The sequence below is a fragment of the Procambarus clarkii genome, chromosome 75 (genome assembly GCF_040958095.1).
Source record: "Procambarus clarkii isolate CNS0578487 chromosome 75, FALCON_Pclarkii_2.0, whole genome shotgun sequence".
Taxonomy (NCBI): Eukaryota; Metazoa; Arthropoda; class Malacostraca; order Decapoda; family Cambaridae; genus Procambarus; species Procambarus clarkii.
Genome location: NC_091224.1, coordinates 19,690,947 through 19,718,376, shown reverse-complemented (window position 1 = coordinate 19,718,376; position 27,430 = coordinate 19,690,947). Strand labels below are relative to the sequence as shown.

The 27,430-nt window shown below is 45.7% G+C and overlaps 1 long non-coding RNA gene across 3 annotated transcripts; it reads left to right on the top strand.

Moving 5' to 3' along the window:
- The first annotated feature begins 595 nt into the window (after window positions 1-595).
- On the top strand, window positions 596-27,430 carry LOC123771660 (uncharacterized). Of its 3 annotated transcripts, none has more exons than XR_011224666.1 (5): window positions 596-610; window positions 24,368-24,534; window positions 25,258-25,372; window positions 26,031-26,211; window positions 27,008-27,430. It is a non-coding gene; the product is annotated as an uncharacterized lncRNA (long non-coding RNA). The 3 variants fall into 3 exon arrangements; XR_011224665.1 differs by having other exon boundaries at window positions 24,363-24,534; XR_011224667.1 differs by lacking the exon at window positions 25,258-25,372 and having other exon boundaries at window positions 24,363-24,534.

Sequence of the window (27,430 nt, the reverse complement as noted above, 5' to 3'; positions counted from 1 at the left end):
AAGCATCACGCAGGTAAGACCAAACTACTCCAAACAGGCTACAGACGTCCAGTATAAGAGCTACTTGAAAACTACTGCCAGTGGCCAGTAAGGGAATATTATATATGAATCGACTTGAGAATGGTCCAGGACGGACCGAAACGTCGTCGTCGTCCCTTCACCTTCTAGTGTGTGGTTTGGTCAATATATATATATATATATATACATATATATATATATATATATATATATATATATATATATATATATATATATATATATATATATATATATATATATATACTCACCTAGTTGTGTTTGCGGGGGTTGAGCTCTGGCTCTCTGGTCCCGCCTCTCAACCGTTTCAACCTCTGTGTGTGTGTGTGTGTGTAAGATAGAGAGAGACAGACAGACAGACAGACATATTGCCAAGAAAGCAGCCGCCAGCGCCCTCGCCCGGCTCCCGAGCGCGCCGCTGGAACAACAGTCAACAAACTACCGTTTACACCAATTAGAGGCTCAAGCGCCTCTTACCCCGCTCAAACAACTCTGGCTGGTTGACAAGTCAGTGTCTCAATGACTCTAGTGTAGAGCAGACGTGTTCGGCTTCGTTGGTCCGGCTTATTGGCGGGTGAGTCTTTCTCCCCCTTGGCTTTCTTCTAGAAGGTTCGAGTAGTCGTTGCATTCCGCCAGAGAGATATGTTTATACAAATCTTTTAAAATGACTTTGACTGAAGTTGTCATTGCGTCAACGAATGCTGATGGCTTGTTAATGCATGTCTGCAATGAAATGGCTTTGTCGGGGGGTTACTTTCATTAATCTTTAGAGGGGGGAGGGGGGGGGAGGATGACGTGATATCCCCCCCATTCTTCAGGGGGGGGGTGATTGTTTGATTGGAAATCATCACCACCGTTGCTGGGGGGAGGGGTGGGGGGGAGGTTATGAACTGAGATCCCCAATCCTATGGGGGGGAGGGGGATACTTTGCGTTGATTCCGGGGGTCACGGTCCCCGCGGCCCGGTCTCTTGACTAGGCTGCCTGGTTGCTGGACTGGTCAACCAGGCTGTTTGACGCGGCTGCTCACAGCCTGGTTGATTAGGTATTTTTTTATAGGTGGTTATCCAGTTCTCTCTTGAACACTGAGGGGGTCGGCCAGTTATGTGTAGTGGAAGCGTGTTGAACAGTCTCGGGCCTCTGATGTTGATAGTTCTCTCTTGAACACTGTGAGGGGTCGGCCAGTTATGCCCCTTATGTGTAGTGGAAGCGTGTTGAACAGTCTCGGGCCTCTGATGTTGATAAAGTTCTCTCTCAGAGTACCTGTTGCACCTCTGCTCTTCAACGGGGGTATTCTGCACATCCTGCCATGCCTTCTGGTCTCATGTGATGTTATTTCCGAGCGCAGGTTTAGATATTCCACGTAAATTATTATATATCTCTCCCGCCTGCGCGCTAGTGAATACCTATTTAGCCATTTTAGTCGGGCCCAGTAATTTAGATGGTTTATTAAGTCCACTACGGGCTCACCATAGCCCGTGCTACTTGGAACATTTTGTTCCAGGTAGCGAATCTTAAACAACAACGATGGTTTATTGAGGGTATTTTGGTAGTAATGGTTCTCTGCACGCTCTCCAGGTCAGCAATTTCTCCAGCTTTGAAAGGGGCCGTCATTGTGTAACAGTATTCCATTCTAGAGAGCATTAGTGTCTTGATAAGTATAATCATTGGTACGGCATCTCTTGTTTGAAAGTTACTTGTTATTCAATCTTTTATTTTATATATTTTTTAAGCTAAGGTTTTCTGCCATGATTACACTCAAAAATTTTTAAATTGCTTTTACGTTCTATGGTGTGATTTAACGTCATTTTACACATGGTTTCCATTTTTATTTTTTATAGCCCAGGAGCTGGAACTTGTTTTCCATAAGCGGGAATAGCTTGGGTTCAGTTCCTGAACGGATTATGTGGCTCTGTAATCCTTGACACCACCGCCCACGGGATATGGGTATGGGGTGCATAATAAAGAAAGAAAAGAGAGGGTAGGGAGAATGGTCACGTGTCCTAAGATTCTTTTAATTTGGAAAGATCAGTAAACAATTCGTGTCTTGTTGGAGCCGAGCGGACAGCACGCTGGACTTGTGATCCTGTGGTCCTGGGTTCGATCCCGGGCGCCGGCGAGAAACAATGGGCAGAGTTTCTTTCACCCTATGCTGCTGTTACCTAGCAGTAAAGTAGGTACCTGGGTGTTAGTCAGCTGTCACGGGCTACTTCCTGGGGGTGGAGGCCTGGTCGAAGACCGGGCCGCGGGGACACTAAAAAGCCCCGAAATCATCTCAAGATAACCTCAAGATAACCCTCCCTAATTTCACTTGTCATAATTTTGTTTCTCCTGTTCTACGCCTTGGTTCTGTCTTTGTCCGTCGGCTGTTTAACACGGCCTAATATATTACAGTTTATAGTTTAATTCCGTTTATCACGACGGTTCGAGTTTAATTGCAACAACAAAAAAATAACAAATAAATTGTTTGGTTGACCAGACCACACACTAGAAGGTGAAGGGACGACGACGACGACGTTTCGGTCCGTCCTGGACCATTCTCAAGTCGATTGTGTCGACACAATTGCAATGTATCAAGTCACTAAAGTGCTTCAGCTTGCTGACTCTTATAAACGAGACAAAACAGCTGACAATTTACTTGCATTCCTTAATGCCAACAGAGATTTTCGCGAGCTTAAGGGTCAGGTTAAGAACACATATTGGGAACAATTCCTACAAGGTATCAATAGAACTACAACATTATCAGAAATGTGGAACAAAATTAAAAACATTACCAAACCTTCAGCCCCAGTTCAGCTTCATCATACTCCTGCAGAATATGCTGACATGCTCCTAGCTCAATGATCTAGTGTCTCACAAATTTCTTCCTTACCCCCAGATATACAGCAGCATTTAAGACATACCAACATTAACAGAAACTTTAATATTGAAATAGCACGCTCCTCACCAGATTTAACGGATCAGTTTCCTATAACCCCCTTTGAATTAACATCAGCATTAGGAAAACCTAAGCAAACTGCCCCTGGTGAGGATGGTATAACTTATAACATCTTGAGCTTACTGAATGATGTCCCTAGCCACCCTCTGCTTGACCTCTATCAAATGAGTCTCTCACAAGGTATCTTGCCAAAGAATTGGACACAAAGTCTCATAATACCAATTCCTAAACCTAACTCTCAAAAATTCAGACCCATTTCCCTTACATCTTGCATGTGTAAAGTCTTGGAGAGAATTGTTCTCAATCGAGTCATGTTTCAGGTCAAAGAAAAACTGGCCCCAAACCTATATGGGTTCATGCCCAAGTGTAGCACACAAACATGCTTTGCTGAATATTTTGTAAACTCCCAGGATGGGACACAGGCAGCCTTTATTGACCTAAAGTCAGCTTTCGATGTAGCGAATGGCGAAATAATATTAGAGCAACTTGCTGAATTTGGAATCAAAGGTAATCTTCTGAGTTGGATAAAGAGCTACCTATCCAACAGGCGTGCTAGTGTCCTATTTAAAGGAGTTAAAAGTACAAGAACAGATGCATTCGAACTAGGCACACCTCAAGGTGGTGTCCTAAGCCCTATGCTCTTCAATATACTTATGCACAAACTTATCCATGACATACCTGTACAACCTACGGAAACAGTTATATGTTATGCTGATGATATTTGTATTATGGCGCACAGTAAACCAAGGCTACAAATGTTACTTGATGCATTCTCCAAGAAAGTAGTAGAATGTGGCCTCATAATCTCTGTTGATAAAACAAGGGTTCTTATTCACCATTCTCTTCATGCTAACTATACTATTAATGGAGTGCCCGTGGAGACTTGTGAGTCTTATAAATATCTTGGAGTCGAGGTTAATGATACAAATCTCATCAGCAACCTGCGTAAAAAACTTGTTGAGCGTCTTAAACCTCTCAGAACTCTTGTTGGCAAAGGATTTGGCATTAACATAAAATATGCTCGTAGTTTTTATATTGCCTTTATACGATCTGTTGTTGATTATTATGCCTTGCATCTTCTTAATTTTTCTCCTAAACAATTACAAGGCCTAGATGTAGTACAGAATGATGCCATGCGCATCATCCTGGGTTGTCCTAGAACTGTCAGAATTGTTAACATGAGAAAGGAACTAAACTTACCTTCCATTTACGAAAGAATAGTTCTACTTAGTACTATGTTTTGCGCCAAAACTTTGAAAAATAATGGTCCCCCCAGCTCTATTCAAATTAAATTGAGATCCATTCTAAACAATTCTGACTGTTCCCTCAATCCGCCGCAAAAAGCTCCCTACAGTGTGTGGCTCAGTTGTTGTGCCTATAATCTTCAGAAACTGAATGTATCTCTTAACCCTGATAAAACTGTTCACTATATTCCCCCTTGGAAAGATGTGGAGGTCTCTCTGCATTATACTCCCATCAGTGTAAAACAAATGTATAACACTGACATTTTGAGATGTATAACATTAGAAGCTATTGACAGTCATCTTCAAATTCTCAAACCGACTGAATCCTATGCCTTTACTGATGGCTCTGTGCAGTTAGGCACTGGTAGAACAGGTTGTGCATGTGCAGTGTATAAAGGGAATGAAATGATCATGACTAGTACACAGAGATTGAACAACTGGGCAAGCACGACACAGACCGAGCTATTGGGTATTTATCTAGCCACTGAATACCTTAAGCTCAATGGTGGTGGAGTTATTTTCTGTGACTCTAAAAGTGCTCTGCAGTCCTTAAATAACCCATCACAATGTATGTCGGAAGTAGCTTGTAATATTAAATGGAATGTAATTTTTGCCAATGATAATAATTCTTGTATAAAATTTGTGTGGATCCCATCCCATGTTGGAGTTGAAAAACATGACTTTGTAGATCAATTGGCCAATGAGGCTTGCAGGAAAGAAAACATTGATTATGACTTTGGACTATCTAATGCAGTTATTAGAAACATACAAATTAAAGAAATTAATTCAGATTTAGAAGAACTAAGAAATGCACAGAGACCTGAAAGCTGCAGTATTAAAAGTTATGACAAGTTCTGTAATAATAGGTATTTGTATGGTCAGCACAGTAACCGGACCAGGCAATGTGATGTAGTAATTGCGCGAATTCGCCTTGGCTATAGACACATCTGGCAGGTTAGTGAGGCTGAGCCACTACCAGAATATTCAGATTGTAAACTCTGTGATAAACCTTTAATGCACTCACTAGAACACTATATTGATGAATGTGAAACCGTAAAGGACTTTAGACCTCCTGGCCTATTGTACCACCAACTGTGTAACTATTTTATTGACTCAGGTGTTCTGGACGACATCCTAACAATTTACCCAAAATTTGCTTGTCCATTTTAAAGAATGAAGAACAATTTCTATTTATACTCTAAGCTGCATCACTTATGAACCCATCCCTGCCCTTGTGTGGCAGTGCACAATAGAAAGTTGTTGTCACATATTCACACATTAAAACATTGATTGTAACCGTGATATATATGTACTTCCGCCTACAGTTTAGACCTATTGTCTTGTGTATGACCCTCTGTCCTGCGTGACAGTGAATACTAGCATTAACCTCAATTTAATAAGACTATCAAAATTCTCAGATTAGGCAAAATTGTAATTAATTTTGTCAATAAAGATGTTAATAATAATAATAAGTCACAATCGACTTGAGAATGGTCCAGGACGGCCCGAAACAACGTGGTCGTCCCTTCACCTTCTAGTGTGTGGTCTGGTCAACATACGTCAGCCACGTTATTGTAACTCATCGCCAACTTGTTTGGTGTTTGTGTTTAAAGGCAATTAACCTCTGTGGGGTTAAGTTCCACACCAGCTTTACTGACAGATTAGTATACTGTTGTGGTTGGCATGTTGCATTGAAATGGCTGCGTATATATAGGCAAGTTGGGTACACCTTCGTCTATATATCCTCTTGGATTTAAAACGTGTTGGTACACTCCTATATCTTCGTATCTGATGATATATCTCAGTGTGGCCTTCAGGGAGTAAATATAAATATATATGTTTAAGGCTCTCATTTCCTGTTCTCGACTGATGGCAGACTTTTTTTTTACAATTGTTATTTTTTTTTATTGTTCGGGGCGTCTTTTCAAAGATACAGGAACTGCGGTCTGTTGCAAAGTTCGCTATCACGACATTTGTACCATTTTGGACAAATTTGTTCCACCGGTTGGGTGTAAAGTTGGTTTATGCAGGCGATGAGTCACAATAACGTGGCTAAAGTATGTTGACCAGACCACACACACTTGAAGGTGAAGGGACCGCGACGACGACGTTTCGGTCCGTCCTGGACCATTCTCAAGTCGATTGCGAAACAGTCGTCGGCCCGTCACCTTCTAGTGTGTGGTCTGGTCAACGAAGTAGGTTTACTTGTTCCTCCAGTATCTTGGCCACTTCAATCTTGGGCCACTTCAATCTTGGGCCACTTCAATCTTGGGCCACTTCAATCTTGGGCCACTTCAATCTTGGGCCACTTCAATCTTGGGCCACTTCAATCTTGGGCCACTTCAATCTTGGGCCACTTCAATCTTGGCCCTCTTCAATCTTGGGCCCTCTTCAATCTTGGCCCTCTTCAATCTTGGCCCTCTTCAATCTTGGCCCTCTTCAATCTTGGCCCTCTTCAATCTTGGGCCTCTTCAATCTTGGGCCTCTTCAATCTTGGGCCTCTTCAATCTTGGGCCTCTTCGATCTTGGGCCTCTTCGATCTTGGCCTCTTCGATCTTGGCCCTCTTCAATCTTGGCCCTCTTCAATCTTGGCCCTCTTCAATCTTGGCCCTCTTCAATCTTGGCCCTCTTCAATCTTGGCCTCTTCGATCTTGGCCTCTTCAATCTTGGGCCTCTTCAATCTTGGGCCTCTTCGATCTTGGGCCTCTTCGATCTTGGCCTCTTCGATCTTGGCCTCTTCGATCTTGGCCTCTTCGATCTTGGCCTCTTCAATCTTGGCCTCTTCAATCTTGGCCTCTTCGATCTTGGCCACTTCGATCTTGGCCTCTTCAATCTTAGGCCTCTTCGATCTTGGCCTCTTCGATCTTGGCCACTTCAATCTTGGCCCCACTTCATCTCTCCATTCTCACTTCTATCACTGTCTTGTACTGTGCCAGTTTTCCTGCCTGTCAGTCATGTGATAGCAATTTTCCCAGTGCTCATGTTTCTTGCGTCATGTTAATATGACCTTGTATTTGCTTTATCCTGAACAGACTCGATTATCTAATAGATTTCAACTTGTCCTCCAGAAATGTTAACTCTACAGCTACGGTGGATGGAATGTGCAAAATATTGTTGTACTCCCCCCTCCTCCCCCCCCCCCCTTCCAAAAATCTGGGGCCAGATTCACGAAGCAGTTACGCAAGCACTTACGAACGTGTACATCTTTCCTCAATCTTTGACGGCTTTGGTTACATTTATTAAACAGTTTAGAAGCTTGAAAACTTCCCAATCAACTGTTGTTATTGTTATAAACAGCCTCCTGGTGCTTCGGAGCTCATTAACTGTTTAATAATTGTAAACAAAGTCGCCAAAGATTGAAAAAAAGATGTAGAAGTTCGTAAGTGCTTGTGTAACCGCTTCGTGAATCTGGCCCGAGGTCTGTAGTAGCGGACTTGTAGAGCATAATACTTAGCATGACGCTAACCTACTCGGCCCTATTCTTAAGTAGGTAATTCTTGACCTAATTCAGTACATAAATGTACCAGGGCTCGGAAAAAAAAGAGTTGATAGTTACCTTTCTGGGGCGGTCAACAGTACTGCTGGTACATGTGGACTCTTTGGTTATGGCTGGTACCAATAGTTCTCTTGAACACTGGTTTTGTTCAGATCTCTCTCTCTCTCTCTCTCTCTCTCTCTCTCTCTCTCTCTCTCTCTCTCTCTCTCTCTCTCTCTCTCTCTCTCTCTCTCTCTCTCTCTCTCTCTCTCTCTGGATAGGTATTTACTTCTTGAGAAATTGCTTGGTCTCGCTTCATGCAGGTCGGCGTTCAATTCCCGACCGTCCAAGTGGTTGGGCACCATTCCTTCCCCCCGTCCCATCCCAAATCCTTATCCTGATCCCTTCCCAGTGCTATATAGTCGTAATGGCTTGGCGCCTTCTCCTGATACTTCCCTCCCTCCCTCCTTGAGAAATTTTCAGATTATAGTAACCTGAGAACACAAGGTGTAATGGGCCCATGTAAAGCATTTTTCTGTTTATATCCAGCTAGACGTGTTCGTATATATGTCTAACCTACGCTTGAAACAATGCGCCGGGCCTATGATTTTGGTATGCGGTAATTTGTTTCATAAGTCCTCCCTGTAGATCCACGAATATCTAGTTGAAATTGTTATTTTTCTGCAGTCCTGAGGCATAATAAGCAATGTAGAGTTAGATTAATACAGTGTCAAGACGCATTTCAGCTGTATCCGTCTCCAAGGGTAAATTGACAAGTTCACTACGGGCTCGCCATAGCCCGTGCTACTTGGAACTTTTTGTTCCAGGTAGCGAATCTTATACATCATCCAATGGTACTCGGTAGTATATGATTGTGCGTGTGCCTTGTTTCACCAGCAACATGGCAGATGTGGGATATCTTGAGGTTATCTTGAGATGATTTCGGGGCTTAGCGTCCCCGCGGCCTGGTCCTCGACCAGGCCTCCTTTTTGTTACACATCCACAGGAAGCAGCCCGCTAGCAGCTGTCTAACTCCCAGGTACCTATTTACTGCTAGGTAACAGGAGCAGCAGGGTGAAAGAATCATTTTGCCCATTTGTCTCGAGATAGAGAAATGAAATATCTTAAATGACAAATTCATATCATAATTCTAATCAGGTTGGAAGATGATCTTAACGCAGATTTTTATCTACAAGTTGCATTTTTTTTTTAAATTTGCTTAATGTGGTCGTGGAAGCTGAACATGAACATCCCTGGAAACACAAACCGTAACTGTCTCTATTTTCCGCTTGTTACAACTTGTAATAAAGTTGTTACATCTTGGCTTAACGTGTTTATGACGTATTAGAACGTTGTTACAACTTGATATATTGGTTGTTATAACTGGTTAGGAGGTGTTCAAACTTGTTCAAACGTTGTACCAACGTCGTAGTTTCGGTGTGTGTTTGGAGGGATGGTACTTCTTTCAGTGATGAATTTAATATTTTGACTTGGTCATGAGTGATTAGTGTGAGATTCCGCCCTCCCGTGTCAAGTAATCAGGAGGGAGCGCCGGGCCCCTTACGACTGCCTGGCGCTTGGGAGGGATTAAGAGGATAAGGATTAGGGGTCGGGGGGGGGGGGGGAAGAGAGGTGTTTCTCTAATACAAATAGAGGAAGAAAGTAAGCCTTGATTGGAATGACCACGTCAAGGAATCCCGTAACAGAGATCTGTCTTGTGGCCTAATCTGTGGATGGATGCTGGGTGCCTGGGAGATGCTGGCTGTCAGTATGTTATCTTGAGATGATTTCGGGGCTTAGCGTCCCCGCGGCCCGGTCCTCGACCAGGCCTCCTTTTTGTTACACCCCCCTCCCCCCAAGGAAGCAGCCCGTAGCAGCTGTCTAAACTCCCAGGTACTTATTTACTGCTAGGTGAACAGGGGCATCAGGGTGAAAGAAACTTTGTCCATTTGTTTCCGCCTCCACCGGGGATCGAACCCGGAACCACAGGACTACGAATCCGAAGCGCTATCCACTCAGCTGTCAGGGCCCCTTCGCCAAAACATAGACGTATTATAGAGCGCTCTTGATATTAGACGTAGCTCTTGATATTAGACGTAGCTCTTGATATTAGACGTAGCTCTTGATATTAGACGAAGCTCTTGATATTTGACGTAACTCTTGATATTAGACGTAACTCTTGATATTAGACGTAACTCTTGATATTAGACGAAGCTCTTGATATTTGACGTAACTCTTGATATTTGACGTAACTCTTGATATTAGACGTAACTCTTGATATTAGACGAAGCTCTTGATATTTGTTGATATTTGACGTAGCTCTTGATATTAGAGCATCAAGAGAGAGAGAGAGAGAGAGAGAGAGCATCGTAAGCTCGAAGATTGCTTGTAAGCTTTCAAGAATTTTTTTTTTTTATGAATCAAGTTATGAATCAAATTTCCAGTTATGACAATATCTGACGCGCCATGCAGTGGTCGTGATTCCCTTACTTAATGATACCTGATCAACCAGGCTGTGACTCATACGTCAGGCTGCGAGCAGCCGCGTCCAACAGCCTGGTTGATCAGTCCAGCAACCAGGAGGCCTGGTCGACGACCGGGCCGCGGGGACACTAAGCCCCGGAAGTACCTCAAGGTAAGGTAAGGTACCGTAATATTCACGTGAACGTTCCCAATTATAAATAAAGATTTTTAATTGGCCTGTATGTGGCCGGGGGGGAGGGGGGATGAGTGCAAGTCTCCCCCAGAGTACCACGTGTTAGGGGGTGGTACTGTGTGTCTAATGGTACCATTAGTACCAAGGATGGTACCAACTTAGGGTACCTAGGTTAGGTTAGGTTACCTAGGATTTATGGTACCACACATGAGCATGTATTGGTGGAATGTGTTGATGTGAACACACATCTGGCATTTACAGATGTGTGGTAGAATTGATTGGGCAATGTTGTGGATTTTTGGTGGTTGACAAAATGAAAGAAAAGAGTGATTCAGTCATCTTTAGTATTGCAAGATTTGTTGGGAGTTGCTTTGATGTTACCTTACCTTGAGGTGCTTCCGGGGCTTAGCGTCCCCGCGGCCCGGTCGTCGACCAGGCCTCCTGGTTGCTGGACTGATCAACCAGGCTGTTGGACGCGGCTGCTCGCAGCCTGACGTATGAGTCACAGCCTGGTTGATCAGGTAATAATTGACGTGGCTCAAATTGGCACAAGTTTTATTTGTCAATCGTGACTCGCCCATTTTTTGGGGTATGTCTCTTAATAGAAATTACTTTTAAAAACTGGATGAGGTAATTATTTAGAGAATTAAAAAAATTGGGTGAGACTAACCCTAAGCATCTGACCTCCAATTTTGGAAATTTTCATTGATAGATAACTATATATTTGTGAATCTATCGTGCCCCCATTCTCTAATTTATTATAGATAATTAAACATTACTTGATATCATTCCTTCATTGTCATTATATATCACATACATAATGAGGTTATCTTGATGATTTCTGGGCTTTGTCCCCGCGGCCCGGTCCTCGACCAGGCCTCCACCCCCAGGAAGCAGCAGCCCGTAGCAGCCGTCTAAACTCCCAGGTACTTATTTACTGCTAGATAACAGGGGGCATCAGGGGATCAAAGAAACATTTTTGCCCATTTGTCTCCGCCTCCACCGGGGATCGAACCCGGAACCTCAGGACTACGAATCCGAAGCACTGTCCACCCAGCTGTCAGGCGCCCTGGTTGACACAAACAGCTCTCACCCCAGCTGTCAGCCTCGGCAGTGACCTCTGGCAGCAGCCGCTCTTATAATGACACAACTTTCTGGTACTATGAACCAAGTAGTTATTATATGTAGTGATGAATCGGCAAAAAGTTATTATTGAATTCGGCCAAGAGGGGGGATTTATTTTTTAAACTAATATATAGAACCTAAACTCCCCCTAGCAATCCTTAATACACTTTCTTAGGCCTTATATAATACATATATGTGCTATACTTGGGAATAGTTTAGATTTCCGTTTTATATAATGATGCTATATAGCCTTCCCGGCTTGGTGCCTTCTTTTGATAATTTATTGATTTTTTTATCCAGATTCTATTTCATTATAAATACAAAAGTGAACTATTTGATGTTCACTACATTGTTGGTAATTTCAAGCAAATAGTTACTGTTCCCTGACCCCCCTCCCCCCACACACTCCCTGGCTGTCACTGACCCCCCCACACACACACCCTGGCTGTCACTGACCCCCCCCACACACACCCTGGCTGTCACTGACCCCCCCCCCACACACACCCTGGCTGTCACTGACCCCCCCACACACTCCCTGGCTGTCACTGACCCTCCCACACACTCCCTGGCTGTCACTGACCCCCCACACACTCCCTGGCTGTCACTGACCCCCCCCCACACACACTCCCTGGCTGTCACTGACCCCCCCACACACACACCCTGGCTGTCACTGACCCCCCCCCCCACACACACCCTGGCTGTCACTGACCCTCCCACACACTCCCTGGCTGTCACTGACCCCCCACACACTCCCTGGCTGTCACTGACCCCCCCCACACACACTCCCTGGCTGTCACTGACCCCCCCTCACACACACCCTGGCTGTCACTGACCCCCCCTCACACACACCCTGGCTGTCACTGACCCCCCACACACACTCCCTGGCTGTCACTGACCCCCCCCTCACACACACCCTGGCTGTCACTGACCCCCCGCACACACTCCCTGGCTGTCACTGACCCCCCCCACACACACTCCCTGGCTGTCACTGACACCCCCTCACACACACCCTGGCTGTCACTGACCCCCACACACACTCCCTGGCTGTCACTGACCCCCCCTCACACACACCCTGGCTGTCACTGACCCCCCGCACACATTCCCTGGCTGTCACTGACCCCCCACACACACTCCCTGGCTGTCACTGACCCCCCGCACACACTCCCTGGCTGTCACTGACCCCCCACACACACTCCCTGGCTGTCACTGACCCCCCCACACACTCCCTGGCTGTCACTGACCCCCCCACACACTCCCTGGCTGTCACTGACCCCCTTACACTCCCTGGCTGTCCCTGACCCCCCCCACACTCTCCCTGGCTGTCACTGACCCCCCCACACACTCCCTGGCTGTCACTGACCCCCCCACACACTCCCTGGCTGTCACTGATCCCCCCCACACACTCCCTGGCTGTCACTGACCCCCCCCACACACTCCCTGGCTGTCACTGACCCCCCACACACACACTCCCTGGCTGTCACTGACCCCCCACACACTCCCTGGCTGTCACTGACCCCCCCCACACACACTCCGTGGCTGTCACTGACCCCCACACACTCCCTGGCTGTCACTGACCCCCCACACACTCCCTGGCTGTCACTGACCCCCCACACACTCCCTGGCTGTCACTGACCCCCCACACACTCCCTGGCTGTCACTGACCCCCCACACACTCCTTGGCTGTCACTGACCCCCCACACACTCCCTGGCTGTCACTGACCCCCCACACACTCCCTGGCTGTCACTGACCCTCCCAACACTCCTTGGCTGTCACTGACCCCCCCCCCACACACACCCTGGCTGTCACTGACCCCCCCACACACACTCCCTGGCTGTCACTGACCCCCCACACACTCCCTGGCTGTCACTGACCCTCCCCACACTCCTTGGCTGTCACTGACCCCCCCACACACACCCTGGCTGTCACTGACCCCCACACACACACTCCCTGGCTGTCACTGACCCCCCACACACTCCCTGGCTGTCACTGACCCTCCCCACACTCCTTGGCTGTCACTGACCCCCACACACACACCCTGGCTGTCACTGACCCCCCCCACACACACCCTGGCTGTCACTGACCCCCCCCCACACACTCCCTGGCTGTCACTGACCCCCCACACACACTGGCTGTCACCAACCCCCCACACACACTCACTGGCTGTCACTGACCCCCCCCCCCCCACACACTCCCTGGCTGTCACTGACCCCCCACACACACTCCCTGGCTGTCACTGACCCCCCACACACACTCCCTGGCTGTCACTGACCCCCCACACACACTCCCTGGCTGTCACTGACCCCCCACACACTCCCTGGCTGTCACTGACCCCCACACACACTCCCCGACTGTCACTGACCCCCCCACACACACTCCCCGACTGTCACTGACCCCCCACACACTCCCTGGCTGTCACTGACCCTCCCCACACTCCTTGGCTGTCACTGACCCCCACACACACACCCTGGCTGTCAGTGACCCCCCCCACACACACCCTGGCTGTCACTGACCCCCCCCCACACACTCCCTGGCTGTCACTGACCCCCCACACACACTGGCTGTCACCAACCCCCCACACACACTCACTGGCTGTCACTGACCCCCCCCCACACACTCCCTGGCTGTCACTGACCCCCCACACACACTCCCTGGCTGTCACTGACCCCCCACACACACTCCCTGGCTGTCACTGACCCCCCACACACACTCCCTGGCTGTCACTGACCCCCCACACACTCCCTGGCTGTCACTGACCCCCACACACACTCCCCGACTGTCACTGACCCCCCCACACACACTCCCCGACTGTCACTGACCCCCCCACACACACTCCCTGGCTGTCACTGACCCCCCCACACACTCCCTGGCTGTCACTGACCCCCACACACACTCCCTGGCTGTCACTGACCCCCACACACACACACCCATGTTGTGTGGGGGAGAAAATGGGTTCGCTAAACATATTATGAAGGAATAATATTTTTGCAAGGACACATTCATATATTTTTATATTATTATTTTGAATAACCTCTGTTTTTTGTCCTTGTTTTCTGGGCTACTTTTCAATTTTGTTCTCATTCACACACAGTGAAAGGTAAGAGTGAAAGACACATTTTTTTAACCTTTTGCCCTCATGGCAGAGTGTATTGGGCAATGTCAGTGATCTTGAGTGACCGCATCACCATGGCAACAAAAACATCTACATAGAAACACTGTATTTCTCCTCCTGAGACTCCTGAAATTTTCAGACACCAAACGCCACATAATCTGAAATTAAAAGGGAGTGATATTACTTGTAATGTGGTTTTTCTTCGTCTTCGAACAGCAGTTACTTGTCCTCGTAAGTCTTCAAGTATTAGTGACTCGCTTCTTACTCCTGAGCATTATCTTATCTCTTGAGCGGGCTCTATGGGCTTCCATTATCTGGGATACGAAGGCTGTTGGGCTTGTCAGGGGTCTCCCTGGGCTAGGTGGAGACCTTTCCCAGTATGCAGCCAAGAGCAGTTGTCACACTGATAAGACACCTACTTGCTGCTAGGTGAGGCTGCTAAGTGAGGCTGGTAGGTGAGGCTGGTAGGTGAAGCTGCTAGGTGAGGCTGCTAGGTGAGGCTGCTAGGTGAGGCTGCTAGTTAAAACGAAGCATGCTACACCAACTCTGTCCTGCTGCGAGGCAAGGAACCTGTGACCTCTTGGTTATAGAGCGCTACACCAGCTTATTAACATTCAGGGCCAAGACCCACGCTATTACGGGATCACCATAGCCCGTGCTACATGGACACTTCGTTCCGAGTAGCTAAATCTGAAACAACCTACTCTAGCATGCTCGTTAGCACTATCATGGTCATCTATCATAAAAGAGGAAGTTTGGGAGCGACTTGTTGGGTGGGAAGTCTCTCGATATCCATCAACCCAGCCTCCACTAGTCCAAACAGCTGCCGACCCCAAAATTCCATTTATTCTGTGAAAAAGAAACAGCAGTATTAAATGTAAATTCTTATACTATGCCACGTACAGTTGAGTTTGTGCTATTGATTAATTTCTTTGCTGTCTGTTTTGATTTTTTTTTGGTTGGCCAACAAAAAAAGGTTTCAAATAGCAACAAAAAATTTCCTAAACAGCCCCGCTCCTGTGCCAGGTAAGTCCATCACGGGCTCGCCATAGCCCGTGCTACTTGGAACTTTTAGTTCCCAGTAGCTGAACCTTAAACAACAACCTAAAATATTATATATACACTTGTAGTGTACATGATATTTTGATATCGTGTACATATCATGCGTTATGATAACGAGAGCAAGGGGGCGTGATCAATGATTCTAGCACAAAATTTGCTATATTTCTTTGTTCACTGGAGACAATTTTTCTATTCCCTTCTCAGAAGTCCTTGTGGATTTGTTCATTTGACAGACATAACTATGAGTGCCACCCTGATTGGCATCAATGGGTCACGTAATCATCGTTCAAGAAATAGCCAAGATGGGGTGGGGGGGGGAAGGAAGCAAGAAGGGGAGGAGACTAAGTTACGTAAATACACTCTCAACTTCGTAATAACCCCCTCCCCCCGCCCTCCCCTCTCCCCTCCTCAGCCCCCCTCTCCCCCCCCCTCTTTCCCATTGTCCTCTTCTATACATTTTTTTTTTTACATTATGGACAACATAGCCTCTTTTATAGCATTTTATTATTTTATTTTTTATAGCATTTTAGCATAGCATTTTACATTATGGACAAAATAGCCTCTTCAAGTTGAGAGACAGGTAGGGGAAGAGGACACAGGTTTTTTTTTTTTTTATTTTTATTTTTACATGCAAGCATGCGTATAATGTACAAGAAAAACAGAACAAATACAACATAGAACAAAAGTACAAAGCACACATATGTACAAGGACAAAGGAACAAATCAATAGAAGACCAGCCAGAAGGGCTGACCACAAGACAAAAATGCATATACAAACAATACACAATTAGTAACACAGTGTAATACAAACATAAGGGAAAACCCCAGGACAAAACGCACACAAAACCAGCCTGCTAACACCTCAAATACATACAGAGAGGCGAGAAACATACAAGAATAAGAACAATAACAATAAAGAAAACAGATCCGCCATAACAAACGGAAGGCAAAACATAACAAAGAGCACACGCCAACAGCCTGAAGGGCACACAATATGACAAGTGCACACGACATCCACAACCGAACACACAAACGCATAGGAACCGCACACCCCCCCACGAGCCATACAAAAAAAAACCCACAAAACAAACCGGAGCACGCAGGAACCGGGAAACAATACCCACCCCACCCAGTCACATACACACCCCACAACCAGGCAACACAAAATACATAGAAATCACTTGCGAGGAACATCGGAAGAAACGTACTTCTCCGGGAACAGCTCACAAGGATATTTCGACTTGTAAGCTTCCCAGACGAGATCTTCAAGGTCGGTAGGGTTTTTGATCCCCCGCGCTCGAGCGGGTATCATAAACTCAGGAACATCTATATCTGGCGGCATCGGCCAATGCCTAAGGTCACTGACGCAAGTCGCATAACGAGGCTGGGGAGCGCCAACCACGCCCTTCGAGGAAGCAGACGACACCGGAGAAGCGGACGAGGGTCGCCGAGCCTGCCACGCCATCGCCATCGGAGCAGGTGTCGGACGCTGAGACGATAGCACTTCCACGGATACCGCAGGAGACACGGAAGGGACTGCAGGAAACGGAAGAGGCGGCAAGACCGCTGCCGAGGAAACGGGTAACGAGGAAGGGGCCACAGAACATCCAGAGCGAGCATCCTTTCTCAACATCACCACCAGGCCACCCCGCTCACCACCAACTACAGCAGGGGGAACCACCGCCCACGAAGAACCGGAGCCATCCGACGCAGGCAACGCACCTGAAGCAGGACCCTCGGACACCGGACCAGAGGTTGAGGCCGAAACGCCGGCACCGGCATCCTCAGGCAAGTGTACCTCCGCCACCACCGTAGTGTGCACCACATCCGGAGCCACGCCACCGTCAACGGAAGGACGACACTCGTCGAATTCGCCAACATCAGCCCACACAGAAGAACGCCGGGAACGCTTAGGCTCGGGCCGCACATCATCAGACCCGGAGGCAGACTCAGCGACCCGCGCAGCACCAACCGAGCGAACCGACGCACGCCGCAGCACGGCAGCCTCCTCAACCACACGGGGCACCAGGCCAGGCACAGGAGGGAATTCCGGATCCACCTCATCTCCCAGCACAGCCGGGACAGACGGCGAGGGTGCAGGGACCGGGACAGACACAGCAGAGGAAGAACTGGAAGACGAGGGGTCTGAGCAAACGGCAGGCGGAAGAGGCGCAGGGACACCAGCTGGAGCACTAGGCGAGGACCCAACCTCTGGAAGAGATGCGGCAACAACAGGGGGCGCAACAGGCGGAGCAACAGCTGCTACAGAGGGCACCTCCTCAGCCGAAGAGACGTCCATACCCACCGATTCATCCCCCACAGGAAGGGGCGGAAAATCCTCCTCACTGAAGAGGTTCACTGGTGCAACAGGAGGCGCAGAACAGTCAGCAGCCTGATGGCCCAAAAGACCACAACGATAACACGTCCGCGGCTGACGGGCGTAAAACACCCGAACGTTGTACCCCATAAGGCGCACAGAGGACGGAATATCCGCCCGGAGTCTCATGCCCTGGGTGCGAATGTTAGACCTCACACCCTTAAGAGGACTAGAAGACACCACGTTCACTCTCACACTAACAACTGCGCCAAACCGCCCGAAATACCGCCGGAGCAGAGCCTCTGGAAACTCCAAGGGAGCCCCATGCACACTGATGTAAGTAAGTGCACCACTTCTATCCGAGAGGGTGACAGTGCCCGCACCATCCGGCAGGGGCAGTGTCCGCCCCTCGTATCGCCGGAGAAAATCGCGATACGCCGCCTCCTCTGCAAACTTCACAATGGCCCTACGGGCCGTTACCAACTCGACCCCATAAATCGCAAACACAGGGACAGAGAGCATTTCACAAGCCAGGGCAATCTCCGGGTAACCAGCCCGCACAGAGAACTCTAGTCCCACAGACTGAGCCCGGACGACTGGGGGTAGAGGGACCCCCATCGTAACGCCACGTCAGCACAGGCGAGCAGACACACACCCGCCCCCAACCGGCCGAAACGGGCAAACAACACCCACATTATGGACAACATAGCCTCTTTTATAGCATTTTATTATTTTATTTTTTATAGCATTTTAGCATAGCATTTTACATTATGGACAAAATAGCCTCTTCAAGTTGAGAGACAGGTAGGGGAAGAGGACACAGGTGGAAGCTGGAAACGCAAACGACTCGAACGCATGTCAGGAAATACTCGTTACCTTGTACGGGAGTTCAACAGGTGGAATGCACTGAAGGAACACGTAGTAGAAGCCACCTCCATAAGGTCAAATTCGAAAAAAAAACTATTGAGACGTTTGAATTCTTAAGTTATTACGGCACCAACATGGCTGCTAGACGGGACATCAGGAGCTAGACCTGAACTACCTCATCACTGGTAGTTAGTACCAAGACCCACCACATAACAACTACATGTAATATCGTTAAACTTCACTCATACATTCTTGTATGGCGTTGATACATATATGTAATGACCGTATACATTATGCAGCATAGCAATACAGTATACAGAATATTGTATATTATTGTCTGGCAATTTAACGTACTGTATATGTATACAGCGGGAATATGTATACAGCGGGAATATGTATACAGCGGGAATATTACTACAATAGGTTGTAGTGCAGGGATGTAGCTGACATAAGGGTATCTTGAGGTTATCTTGAGATGATTTCGGGGCTTTTTAGTGTCCTCGCGGCCCGGTCCTCGACCAGGCCTCCACCCCTAGGAAGTAGCCCGTGACAGCTGACTAACTCCCAGGTACCTATTTTACTGCTAGGTAACAGCAGGGTAGGTCATACTTTGTAATTATTTATTATTATTATTATTATTATTTACACTTTTCATTTATGGTTGTTCCTTTTCACACGCTTTCCTTGCATCCTTCCCTCTTTTCTCTTGTCTCTCGTCCCTTCCTACTCACCTGATCTCTTCCATTCTTCCCTTTTCCATGTCATTTCTTTCCGTGTTTTTCTTCCATTTTATCGTGCCTTCTCCTCTTTCCCTCTCTCTCCTTCCTCTCTCACCTCCTTGCTTCCTCCCTCCCTCCCCCTCTCTCTCTCTCTCTCTCTCTCTCTCTCTCTCTCTCTCTCTCTCTCTCTCTCTCTCTCTCTCCCTCTCCCTCTCTCTCTCCCCCTCCCTCCCTCCCTCCCTCCCTCCCTCCCTCCCCACAGTCGTGGGAAGACAAACACACGCGACACAGACCCTCGACTTGTCCCATACATCAGGGGTTCGATCCCCCCCCCCCCCTCTCTCGCCCCACTACACCCCTCCCCCCTAACCACCCTTTAGCTCCCCCCCCATTGTTTATGACCGCAAATTGGTCCGTCATTGATTACCAATTAGAGGTTCCTCTCCAGGCCGGGAACTACCAGCTTGAGGTGACCCCAAGCTGTTCGAGTGGCCTTGTTTGGGTGGAGTTGTTAAGGGGAGAGGTGATTAGGGGAAACAAGGGGATGTAGGGGGGGAGGGGAGGGGAAAGGTAGAGGGCTTGTTAGGGGGGAAGATGGAGTAGTTCGCTACAAGGGTAGTTAAGGCTTGCATGGTCAATTGGAGGGTGATTTGAGGAAGCGATAGTTTGATTCTCGGAACTACTTCCAGGTGGGATGGCCTCGCGGCCCGGTCTCTGACTGGGGGGTTTCCAATAGTTCGTGGTCTGGTCAATCAGGCTGTTAGATGCCGCTGTTCGCATTCTGACGCATCAATCACAGCCATGGTTGTTGGTGGTGGTTAAAGGGACTTTAGGTTACAAGTCCAAGCGACAGCGGTGATTACGTCCACTTCTCAAGCCATCAGTTGTAACTGAGGTGCTGGACGGTATTTAATTGGAGGGATTAGTGGTTATTAAATGGTTTGGCAGTTAAGGCTCCCCAGATTAAGACTAATAGTCGTCGGGTAGTTAAATGATATTGCATTGCAAGGGGGGGGGGGGGCAAGCTCCCTGGAAACACAAACCGAAACTGTCTTTATTTTCCGCTTGTTACAACGTGTAATAAAGTTGTTACATCTTGGCTTAACGTGTTTATGACGCGTTAGAACGTTGTTACAACTTGCTATATTGGTTGTTATAACTGGTTAGGAGGTGTTCAAACTTGTTCGAACGTTGTAGCAACGTCGTAGTTTCGGTGTGTGTGGCGGGCTAGGAGTGGTGCAGGGAGAGATTATAGGCCTAATGACGGCCTATCCAAGCCGGAATAGACTTAAGCACCTGGCACTTACCAATCAGTGCTCACCTGTGAGTGATTACAGGGAAGTAAGGTCTAGCTCCTGGTCTGGATGGTAGAGCGACGGTCTCGCTTCATGCAGGTCGGCGTTCAATCCCCGACTGTCTATAAGTGATTGGACACCATTCCTTCCCTCCGTCCCATCCCAAATCCTGATCCCTTCCCAGTGCTATATAGTCGTAATGGCTTGGTACTTTCTCCTGATTCACCCTTCCTGGTACCTCGTCTAATAGTCGTTAATACCTGGCACTCTAAATACCTTTAGGGTTAATTTTTTTATAAATTGTAATTGAAATTGGCTTTAACACTCTTATCTTGAGGTTATCTTGAGATGATTTCGGGGCTTTTTAGAGTCCCCGCGGCCCGGTCCTCGACCAGGCCTCCACCCCCAGGAAGCAGCCCGTGACAGCTGACTAACATCCAGGTACCTATTTTACTGCTAGGTAACAGGGGGCATAGGGTGAAAAAAAGTCTGCCCATTGTTTCTCGCCGGCGCCCGGGATGGAACCCAGGACCACAGGATCACAGTCCAGCGAGCTGTCCGCTCGGCTGACCGGCTCCTTCTTCAGAGCACTTAATCACCCAACTACCCGCACAGGGAACGAGACCTTCCTTACATATCTGACTCAATTGTGTGTCCAGCCTCCGCTAAAGTTGGCTTACCTATTTTAAATAGGCTAGCTTTATATATTCCTTGCAAGATCTTGTACGTAGTTAACATATCTCCCTTGCTTCTCTAACGTAATGAGACAGAGTTCTCTCGGTGTGTCCTTGTCGCTACGGGTTTCTAAAGCCAGTGGTGCTGCATACTCGAGTAATGGTCTCACATAGGTAGTGTGTATATGGACTTTAAAACCTAGTTTTTAGATTCTTAAACGACATTGTTTCCACTCTGTGAGGTCACTTAAAAAGGGCAATGGACCTGGGACAGAGCCCTGTGGAACACTACTTTTCATTCCTCTCTAGCCTGACGTATTCTATGACCCTCTGTTTCCTGTCTGTCAGGCACTCCCACACCTAGTTCAGTGCCTCTGTTACTCCCGCTTGTCTCTCCATCTTGTGTGCGAGTCCTTTGTAAGGAACTGTGTCAAATGCTTATTGGCAGTCTAGGAAGATGCAGTCGACCCATCGTTCCGGGTGTTAATCTTTATATAATATATATATATATATATATATATATATATATATATATATATATATATATATATATATATATATATATATATATATATATATATATATTATGAGGGCTGAGAGGTGTGTATTCCACTTATCGGTGTATGCACACAATAACTACCACGATCATTCTAACCACCACCATCACTGTAACCACCACCACCACAACCAGTGCCGGTGGTGACTGAGGGTGAGGGGCGGTGTCGGGACAGGGAGTGACTGTTCCAGTGAACTGTGACTGCTGGTCTCTGGTCTACCACCATCACTATGATTTACAGGCTGGATTAGAGAGCTATTACTAAGGTTCATTGCTGGTGAAGGGAGGGGGGAGAGGGAGGAGCGGAGATAGACAGAGTGATAAGAATGAAAAAATAAATAAATATATATTATATATATATATATTGTGACGGTAACGCGTTGGTGTTCGGCTGTTTCAAAAGCTAGGGGCATGGCCTCATCACATAGAGAGAAAAAAAGAGAAAAGCTGGAACTTTCGTCTGTGGTAAGGTAATGGGAAGACACACAAAACACAAGTAAATTTAACAATGAAATTTTAATTACGTTAGAAAAGCAAAACATGAATAAAATTGGGCATAAAAAATGTAACATAAATCAACAAACAAAATAATAAGAATAATCACTGGCAAATGAAAAGTTACGTTAAGACAAGTGAATAATAGCAAAGTAAATTATGAGGCAGGAATATTGGCTTCAAGCTGCCACCTCCCTTAGTACACGTAAACCAAGGCTTAGTCTACCAAAGAGATGTGTCAACTGTGTGGAGCACGAGGATATTCTGCCTTCCCTAGGTCTCTGTAGCTCAGACATCAGCTCGTGGTGGCGGGTGGTGGGGCAGGTGCGACGGGCATCAACCAATCAGCGACAGGCAGGCGATGGACAAGCAGTTTGCCGGTTTAACGGTGGCGGGGGCGAGCAGGTGCGCCGGTGCTGGATACGTTTTGCTCTCTGGGCAAAACTTGTTGTTGTACTTGTTGGATATATATTCTATATTATTTGTTACTGGGATGTACTTAGGAGGGAAGAGCAGGCTCAATCTCTCTTGAAAGAGATTACCGTCACAACTCTCCCCCGAAGCCTACGGTTCTGGAAGAAGTACGTCGTTATGTGGTGGAGTAATAGGTGGAGTTGCTTCTACTTCATAAACTCTGGAGAGGGCATCGGCTATGAGGTTGTCAGAACCCTGGTATAGCACGGAGGGTTGGAGTCTAGACTTCACCTTCAAGGATGTAAGAGCCAAAGATTTTAGAGTGTCAACTGGGAGTGCAAAGAGGGGGCGAGTGATCTAACACAAAGCGACAACATCCGCTGAGGAGAGCAGTGGAAAGGTAATGTCTGCGAGATTCACAGCACAACGGGTAGTCCATCAGTAATTATAAGGTGTTTTCCAGATTCCTTTATAAATTGTTAGCAAAGATTTATAGGTCAATAACAAATACATATTGTAGATTATGATTTAAAATTTATCACACTAATTTGTGAAAGGCAGAATAAGAGAATATTACAAATGACCAAAATAACATAAATTTCATGATATTTATGATTATAAAACACTGTACATAGGTTTGGACATAATGTATATACATGTTTTTATGTATTATCTGTTTTACAGTTTTTCCCAGTAAACATCTGCACCTTATGACAGCCTCTGACATTGTTGAAATTATGGCTTGCATTGTTACTGTATTCAAAGTATATTAACCTTGATTAGGACTGACGAAGAGCACTTAAGACATTAATTAGTTTCTAAACGAAATTTCAGCATATCATTTTATAAAGAATTAAAACTGCAAGTCTCTCTAAATTGTTAAGGAATATTCTTATCTAAGGAAATCTTAACACACAGTGCCAATCAAAAATACTGGCTTCTTTTCTTGTGTTTCTATTAAAAATAATCAGTCTGACATTGCTAATATAGTATTAAAATGGCGAAAATTACTATAGGCTGTATGTAGACCACGGGACGAGTTCCTGAATCCATTATTTATGAATCTCGAAAGCTTTTAACCGCTGTTTTGATTTATAATATACTGATTAAAGTAAATCAGTATATTACTTATTACATTAAATTATAATATTACTGATTAAAAGTAACTAACGGGATGTAAAACATTGGAGCGCAAACTAGCACAGCACGAGAAATTGAAGTTGAAATAAGTTTATTGAGGTAAAATACACACAAAGGGATGAGGTAGCTCAAGCTATTCTCACCCCGTTCAGTACATCGTGTTAATACATACATAGATACACATCACAAGCAATAAACGTATTACCGAACATTCTGAGAGATAAACATATACATTAACTAGCACAGCACGAGGATATGGTCGTTAAGCACTGTGACGTCACCAATGACGCTGTGTTAGGCAAGAAGGTCAGGAGCGGACGGGGTCGCCTCAGTGTCGGGCTGACAGCCAACAGACGTAGTTCCTTAGGCGGTGTCCCGCTTCTTACATCATTTGCAGCTACACCGGTCATCAGGTAAGGTTACCGTGGACTTTATTGTTCAATGTATTAACTCATATAAGGTGCAGGTGTCTATATTTAATTATGGTGTGACCTGGTTGTTGGCGTAGCGTAATGTGGGCTCTGTTATCTGTGATGCCTTTATAGGGACGGTGATATTTGGGTGGCGTATGATAGAATTGGTAAAGTTATTTACATGGAAACCTAGTTGATGTATCCTAACAATAGTATTAATAATTAGCTTCGTTTAAGATTTAGCCGTACAGCATTAAGTGGCTGGTCCACAATTTTTTTTTTTTTTTTAAATCTGCATTAGGACGGGCAAGTCTAAATATCTGGGCAGTACGTAAGGTATTTAAGTACATGGCCCGTTTAAAATGCAATAATTATTAGAGTAACGAGTAAAAGATGCAACTTGCTGCAGAATTTTGGGGATTTGTTGCTAAATTTTAGCCAGCTGTCATATTACTTAAATTTTTAAATGGCTTCTAGGTACTGCAAGGCACTGAAGATTTATACACTGGTTAATGGTTAATACACTGGTTAGTGTATACCGCTTATTCCTTTGGCGTAGCGTTGATAGTAGTTGGTGGCAGTTTATGGGTATCTTCTGTGGCTTAATGGTCTGAGGGTGTTTTCACAGCCCCCCCCCCCCGGGGCTCGCAGAACTAGGCTGCTTCGATGAATCTTGATGCTTTTAAAACTTAATGGTATTAAACCCACTTTTTTACTTTACAGAAGTCCACACTCGCCTGTTATGTAATTCGCGGAACCAATTTCATCCGAATTACTTTGGCTAAGACCGGGTATTTGGCAAGTTAAGCAGATTTGAATTTCTTCAGTCTTGATATCTGTAGTGTCCATTGCAGCGGGTAAACAAATTTTCAGGTACAGTAGTTCTAATAGTTTGTGGTTAGGTAGAAATTGAAAAATTTTATTTTGGTATTGTATTAAATCTTCCTTCCACCCCTCCCCCACTACTTGGGCAATTTTCCTAGTTCATGTAGTTTCTTCAGTAGTGCGAAAGTTGTATTGTAAAGCTTTCTGTAAAGTTTATATTCAGTGGGGCCGTAATTGGTAAACGTAGAAATCTGCGTGTCTGGGATCAGAGTTTTCCCAGACGGTCAATTTTGTAAGTAATTAAGTATTGGAATGTCGCTAATTTACGGGCTACTAGTGGACATGCCACGTCTTACGGGGGCGTAATGTTAATCAGTCATGGTATCGGTAGTCGCTGGAATGCGTGGTAATATTGTTTGGAATGGCAACTTAAAAGCTATTAGGATGAATGTATCAAATTAAGAATTTAAATTCATTGCAAAAGGTTTAGTACTAAGTTTGTACCCTGGTGTTGCCCTATATATCAAAGATTAGACACACGAGGGTATACAATGTTATACAGAGAAATTATAATTTGTTGAACAAAAATAACCTTAAGACTTTTTCATAAATTTATTTGATAATTTATAAATCATTAATGGTATAAATAACTTTAATGTTTGTTTTTCTAGGGTCTGGCTCGACATTGGCCACGAGTCTTCTTGAGAAATAACTTTAAAGTGAACGGAGGACTAGTCAGTCACAAGGCACGGAACTAGTTCTGGCGTGACGTAGCTGCAAGTCTCGATAGAGGTGGTTGGACGGTGTTGAACACGGCGCCTGACAACGTTGCAGGAATATCTGAAAGAAAAGGCAAGTTGTTAAAACGTTCAGTTAATATTTATCATTAGCAGGAAATTGTTGGAAAGAATATTTTGCAGAATTATAGAAAGAGCGTCTGTGGGACATTAGAAACGGTTGGTATTAACTAGTTGTCCTAGTTATGAGACTTGGGTTTAGGGGGCAGTAAAAATGCCAGTTAAAATATAAAATTAATGGAATAGGCTACCATAATTAGTAGGGAAATATCGATAGATGAGCTTTGAAGCGGCACGATTCAAAGATAGTGTAAAGGATGAATGGTAGTGTTCATGACGTTGTAATTGGGAGGACCTAATAGTGATCGGTGAAAATAGTTTAGGGCATTATGAATAGTTAGCAGGGGGGGGGGGGATGACGAACTGTGGAAGGCGTTGCTTCTGCACCACTAGAATTTGCAACTAGGAATATTGAACGTTGAGTTTGCAAAAATACTGCAGTTTCTTACTGGTTAGTGTAAATGTTAGGAAGAATGAAGGAATGTACATATTCTTCAGTTGACTATAACGGTAAGTGTTTAGCAGTTTTAATGTCAAATGGTATAAATTGGTATTCGATGAAGTATGGTTGACGGGCCATTTTGTTAGTGAAAACGTGTAAAAGTAATATAAAGGGAGGAAACGTGACTACTAACGATAACTTTCAGAACATCGTAGATTTGTGGTAGAATGGTGGTTAGAGAATAGTTTGTAGTAGGAAATAGTTTGGCGTGTAGTTACTCTAGCTTGTTGGAAGGGCAAGAAGTAGAAAAGTGAATATTGAAATTAATGCAAACATTTTAACTTTACAGACGCAGTATAGAAAATGGATGAAGACGGGTGGCTGTAGCAGTAAGAAGGCCGGTGAAGCATAGACTGCAAAATTGGGAAGCAAGATGCAAAATAAGTTGTAAATCTGTGGATTGTGTACTTTGAAACTGTTCTTAGAACTATAGAATCTGTTCCCTCTTATGTTTAATATCTGGTGTATGGTGTTATGACTATTGTTCGGCTGGTTTTCTACATTAACAATGTGGGTCCGATGAATGATGTTCGTATTGGAATAAATATCCCTTAATTATAGAAGTTAATGTTTACAGCTGTTTGTGTATTCTTTAACGGCTGGCTATGCACAGTTTGTCTAAAATGCCATGTTTATTGTTGTAACATTGTCTAGGCCCAGTGTATGTGACAGTGGCTAGAATGTTTGTTAATAAAGTGTTCATATTGGATAA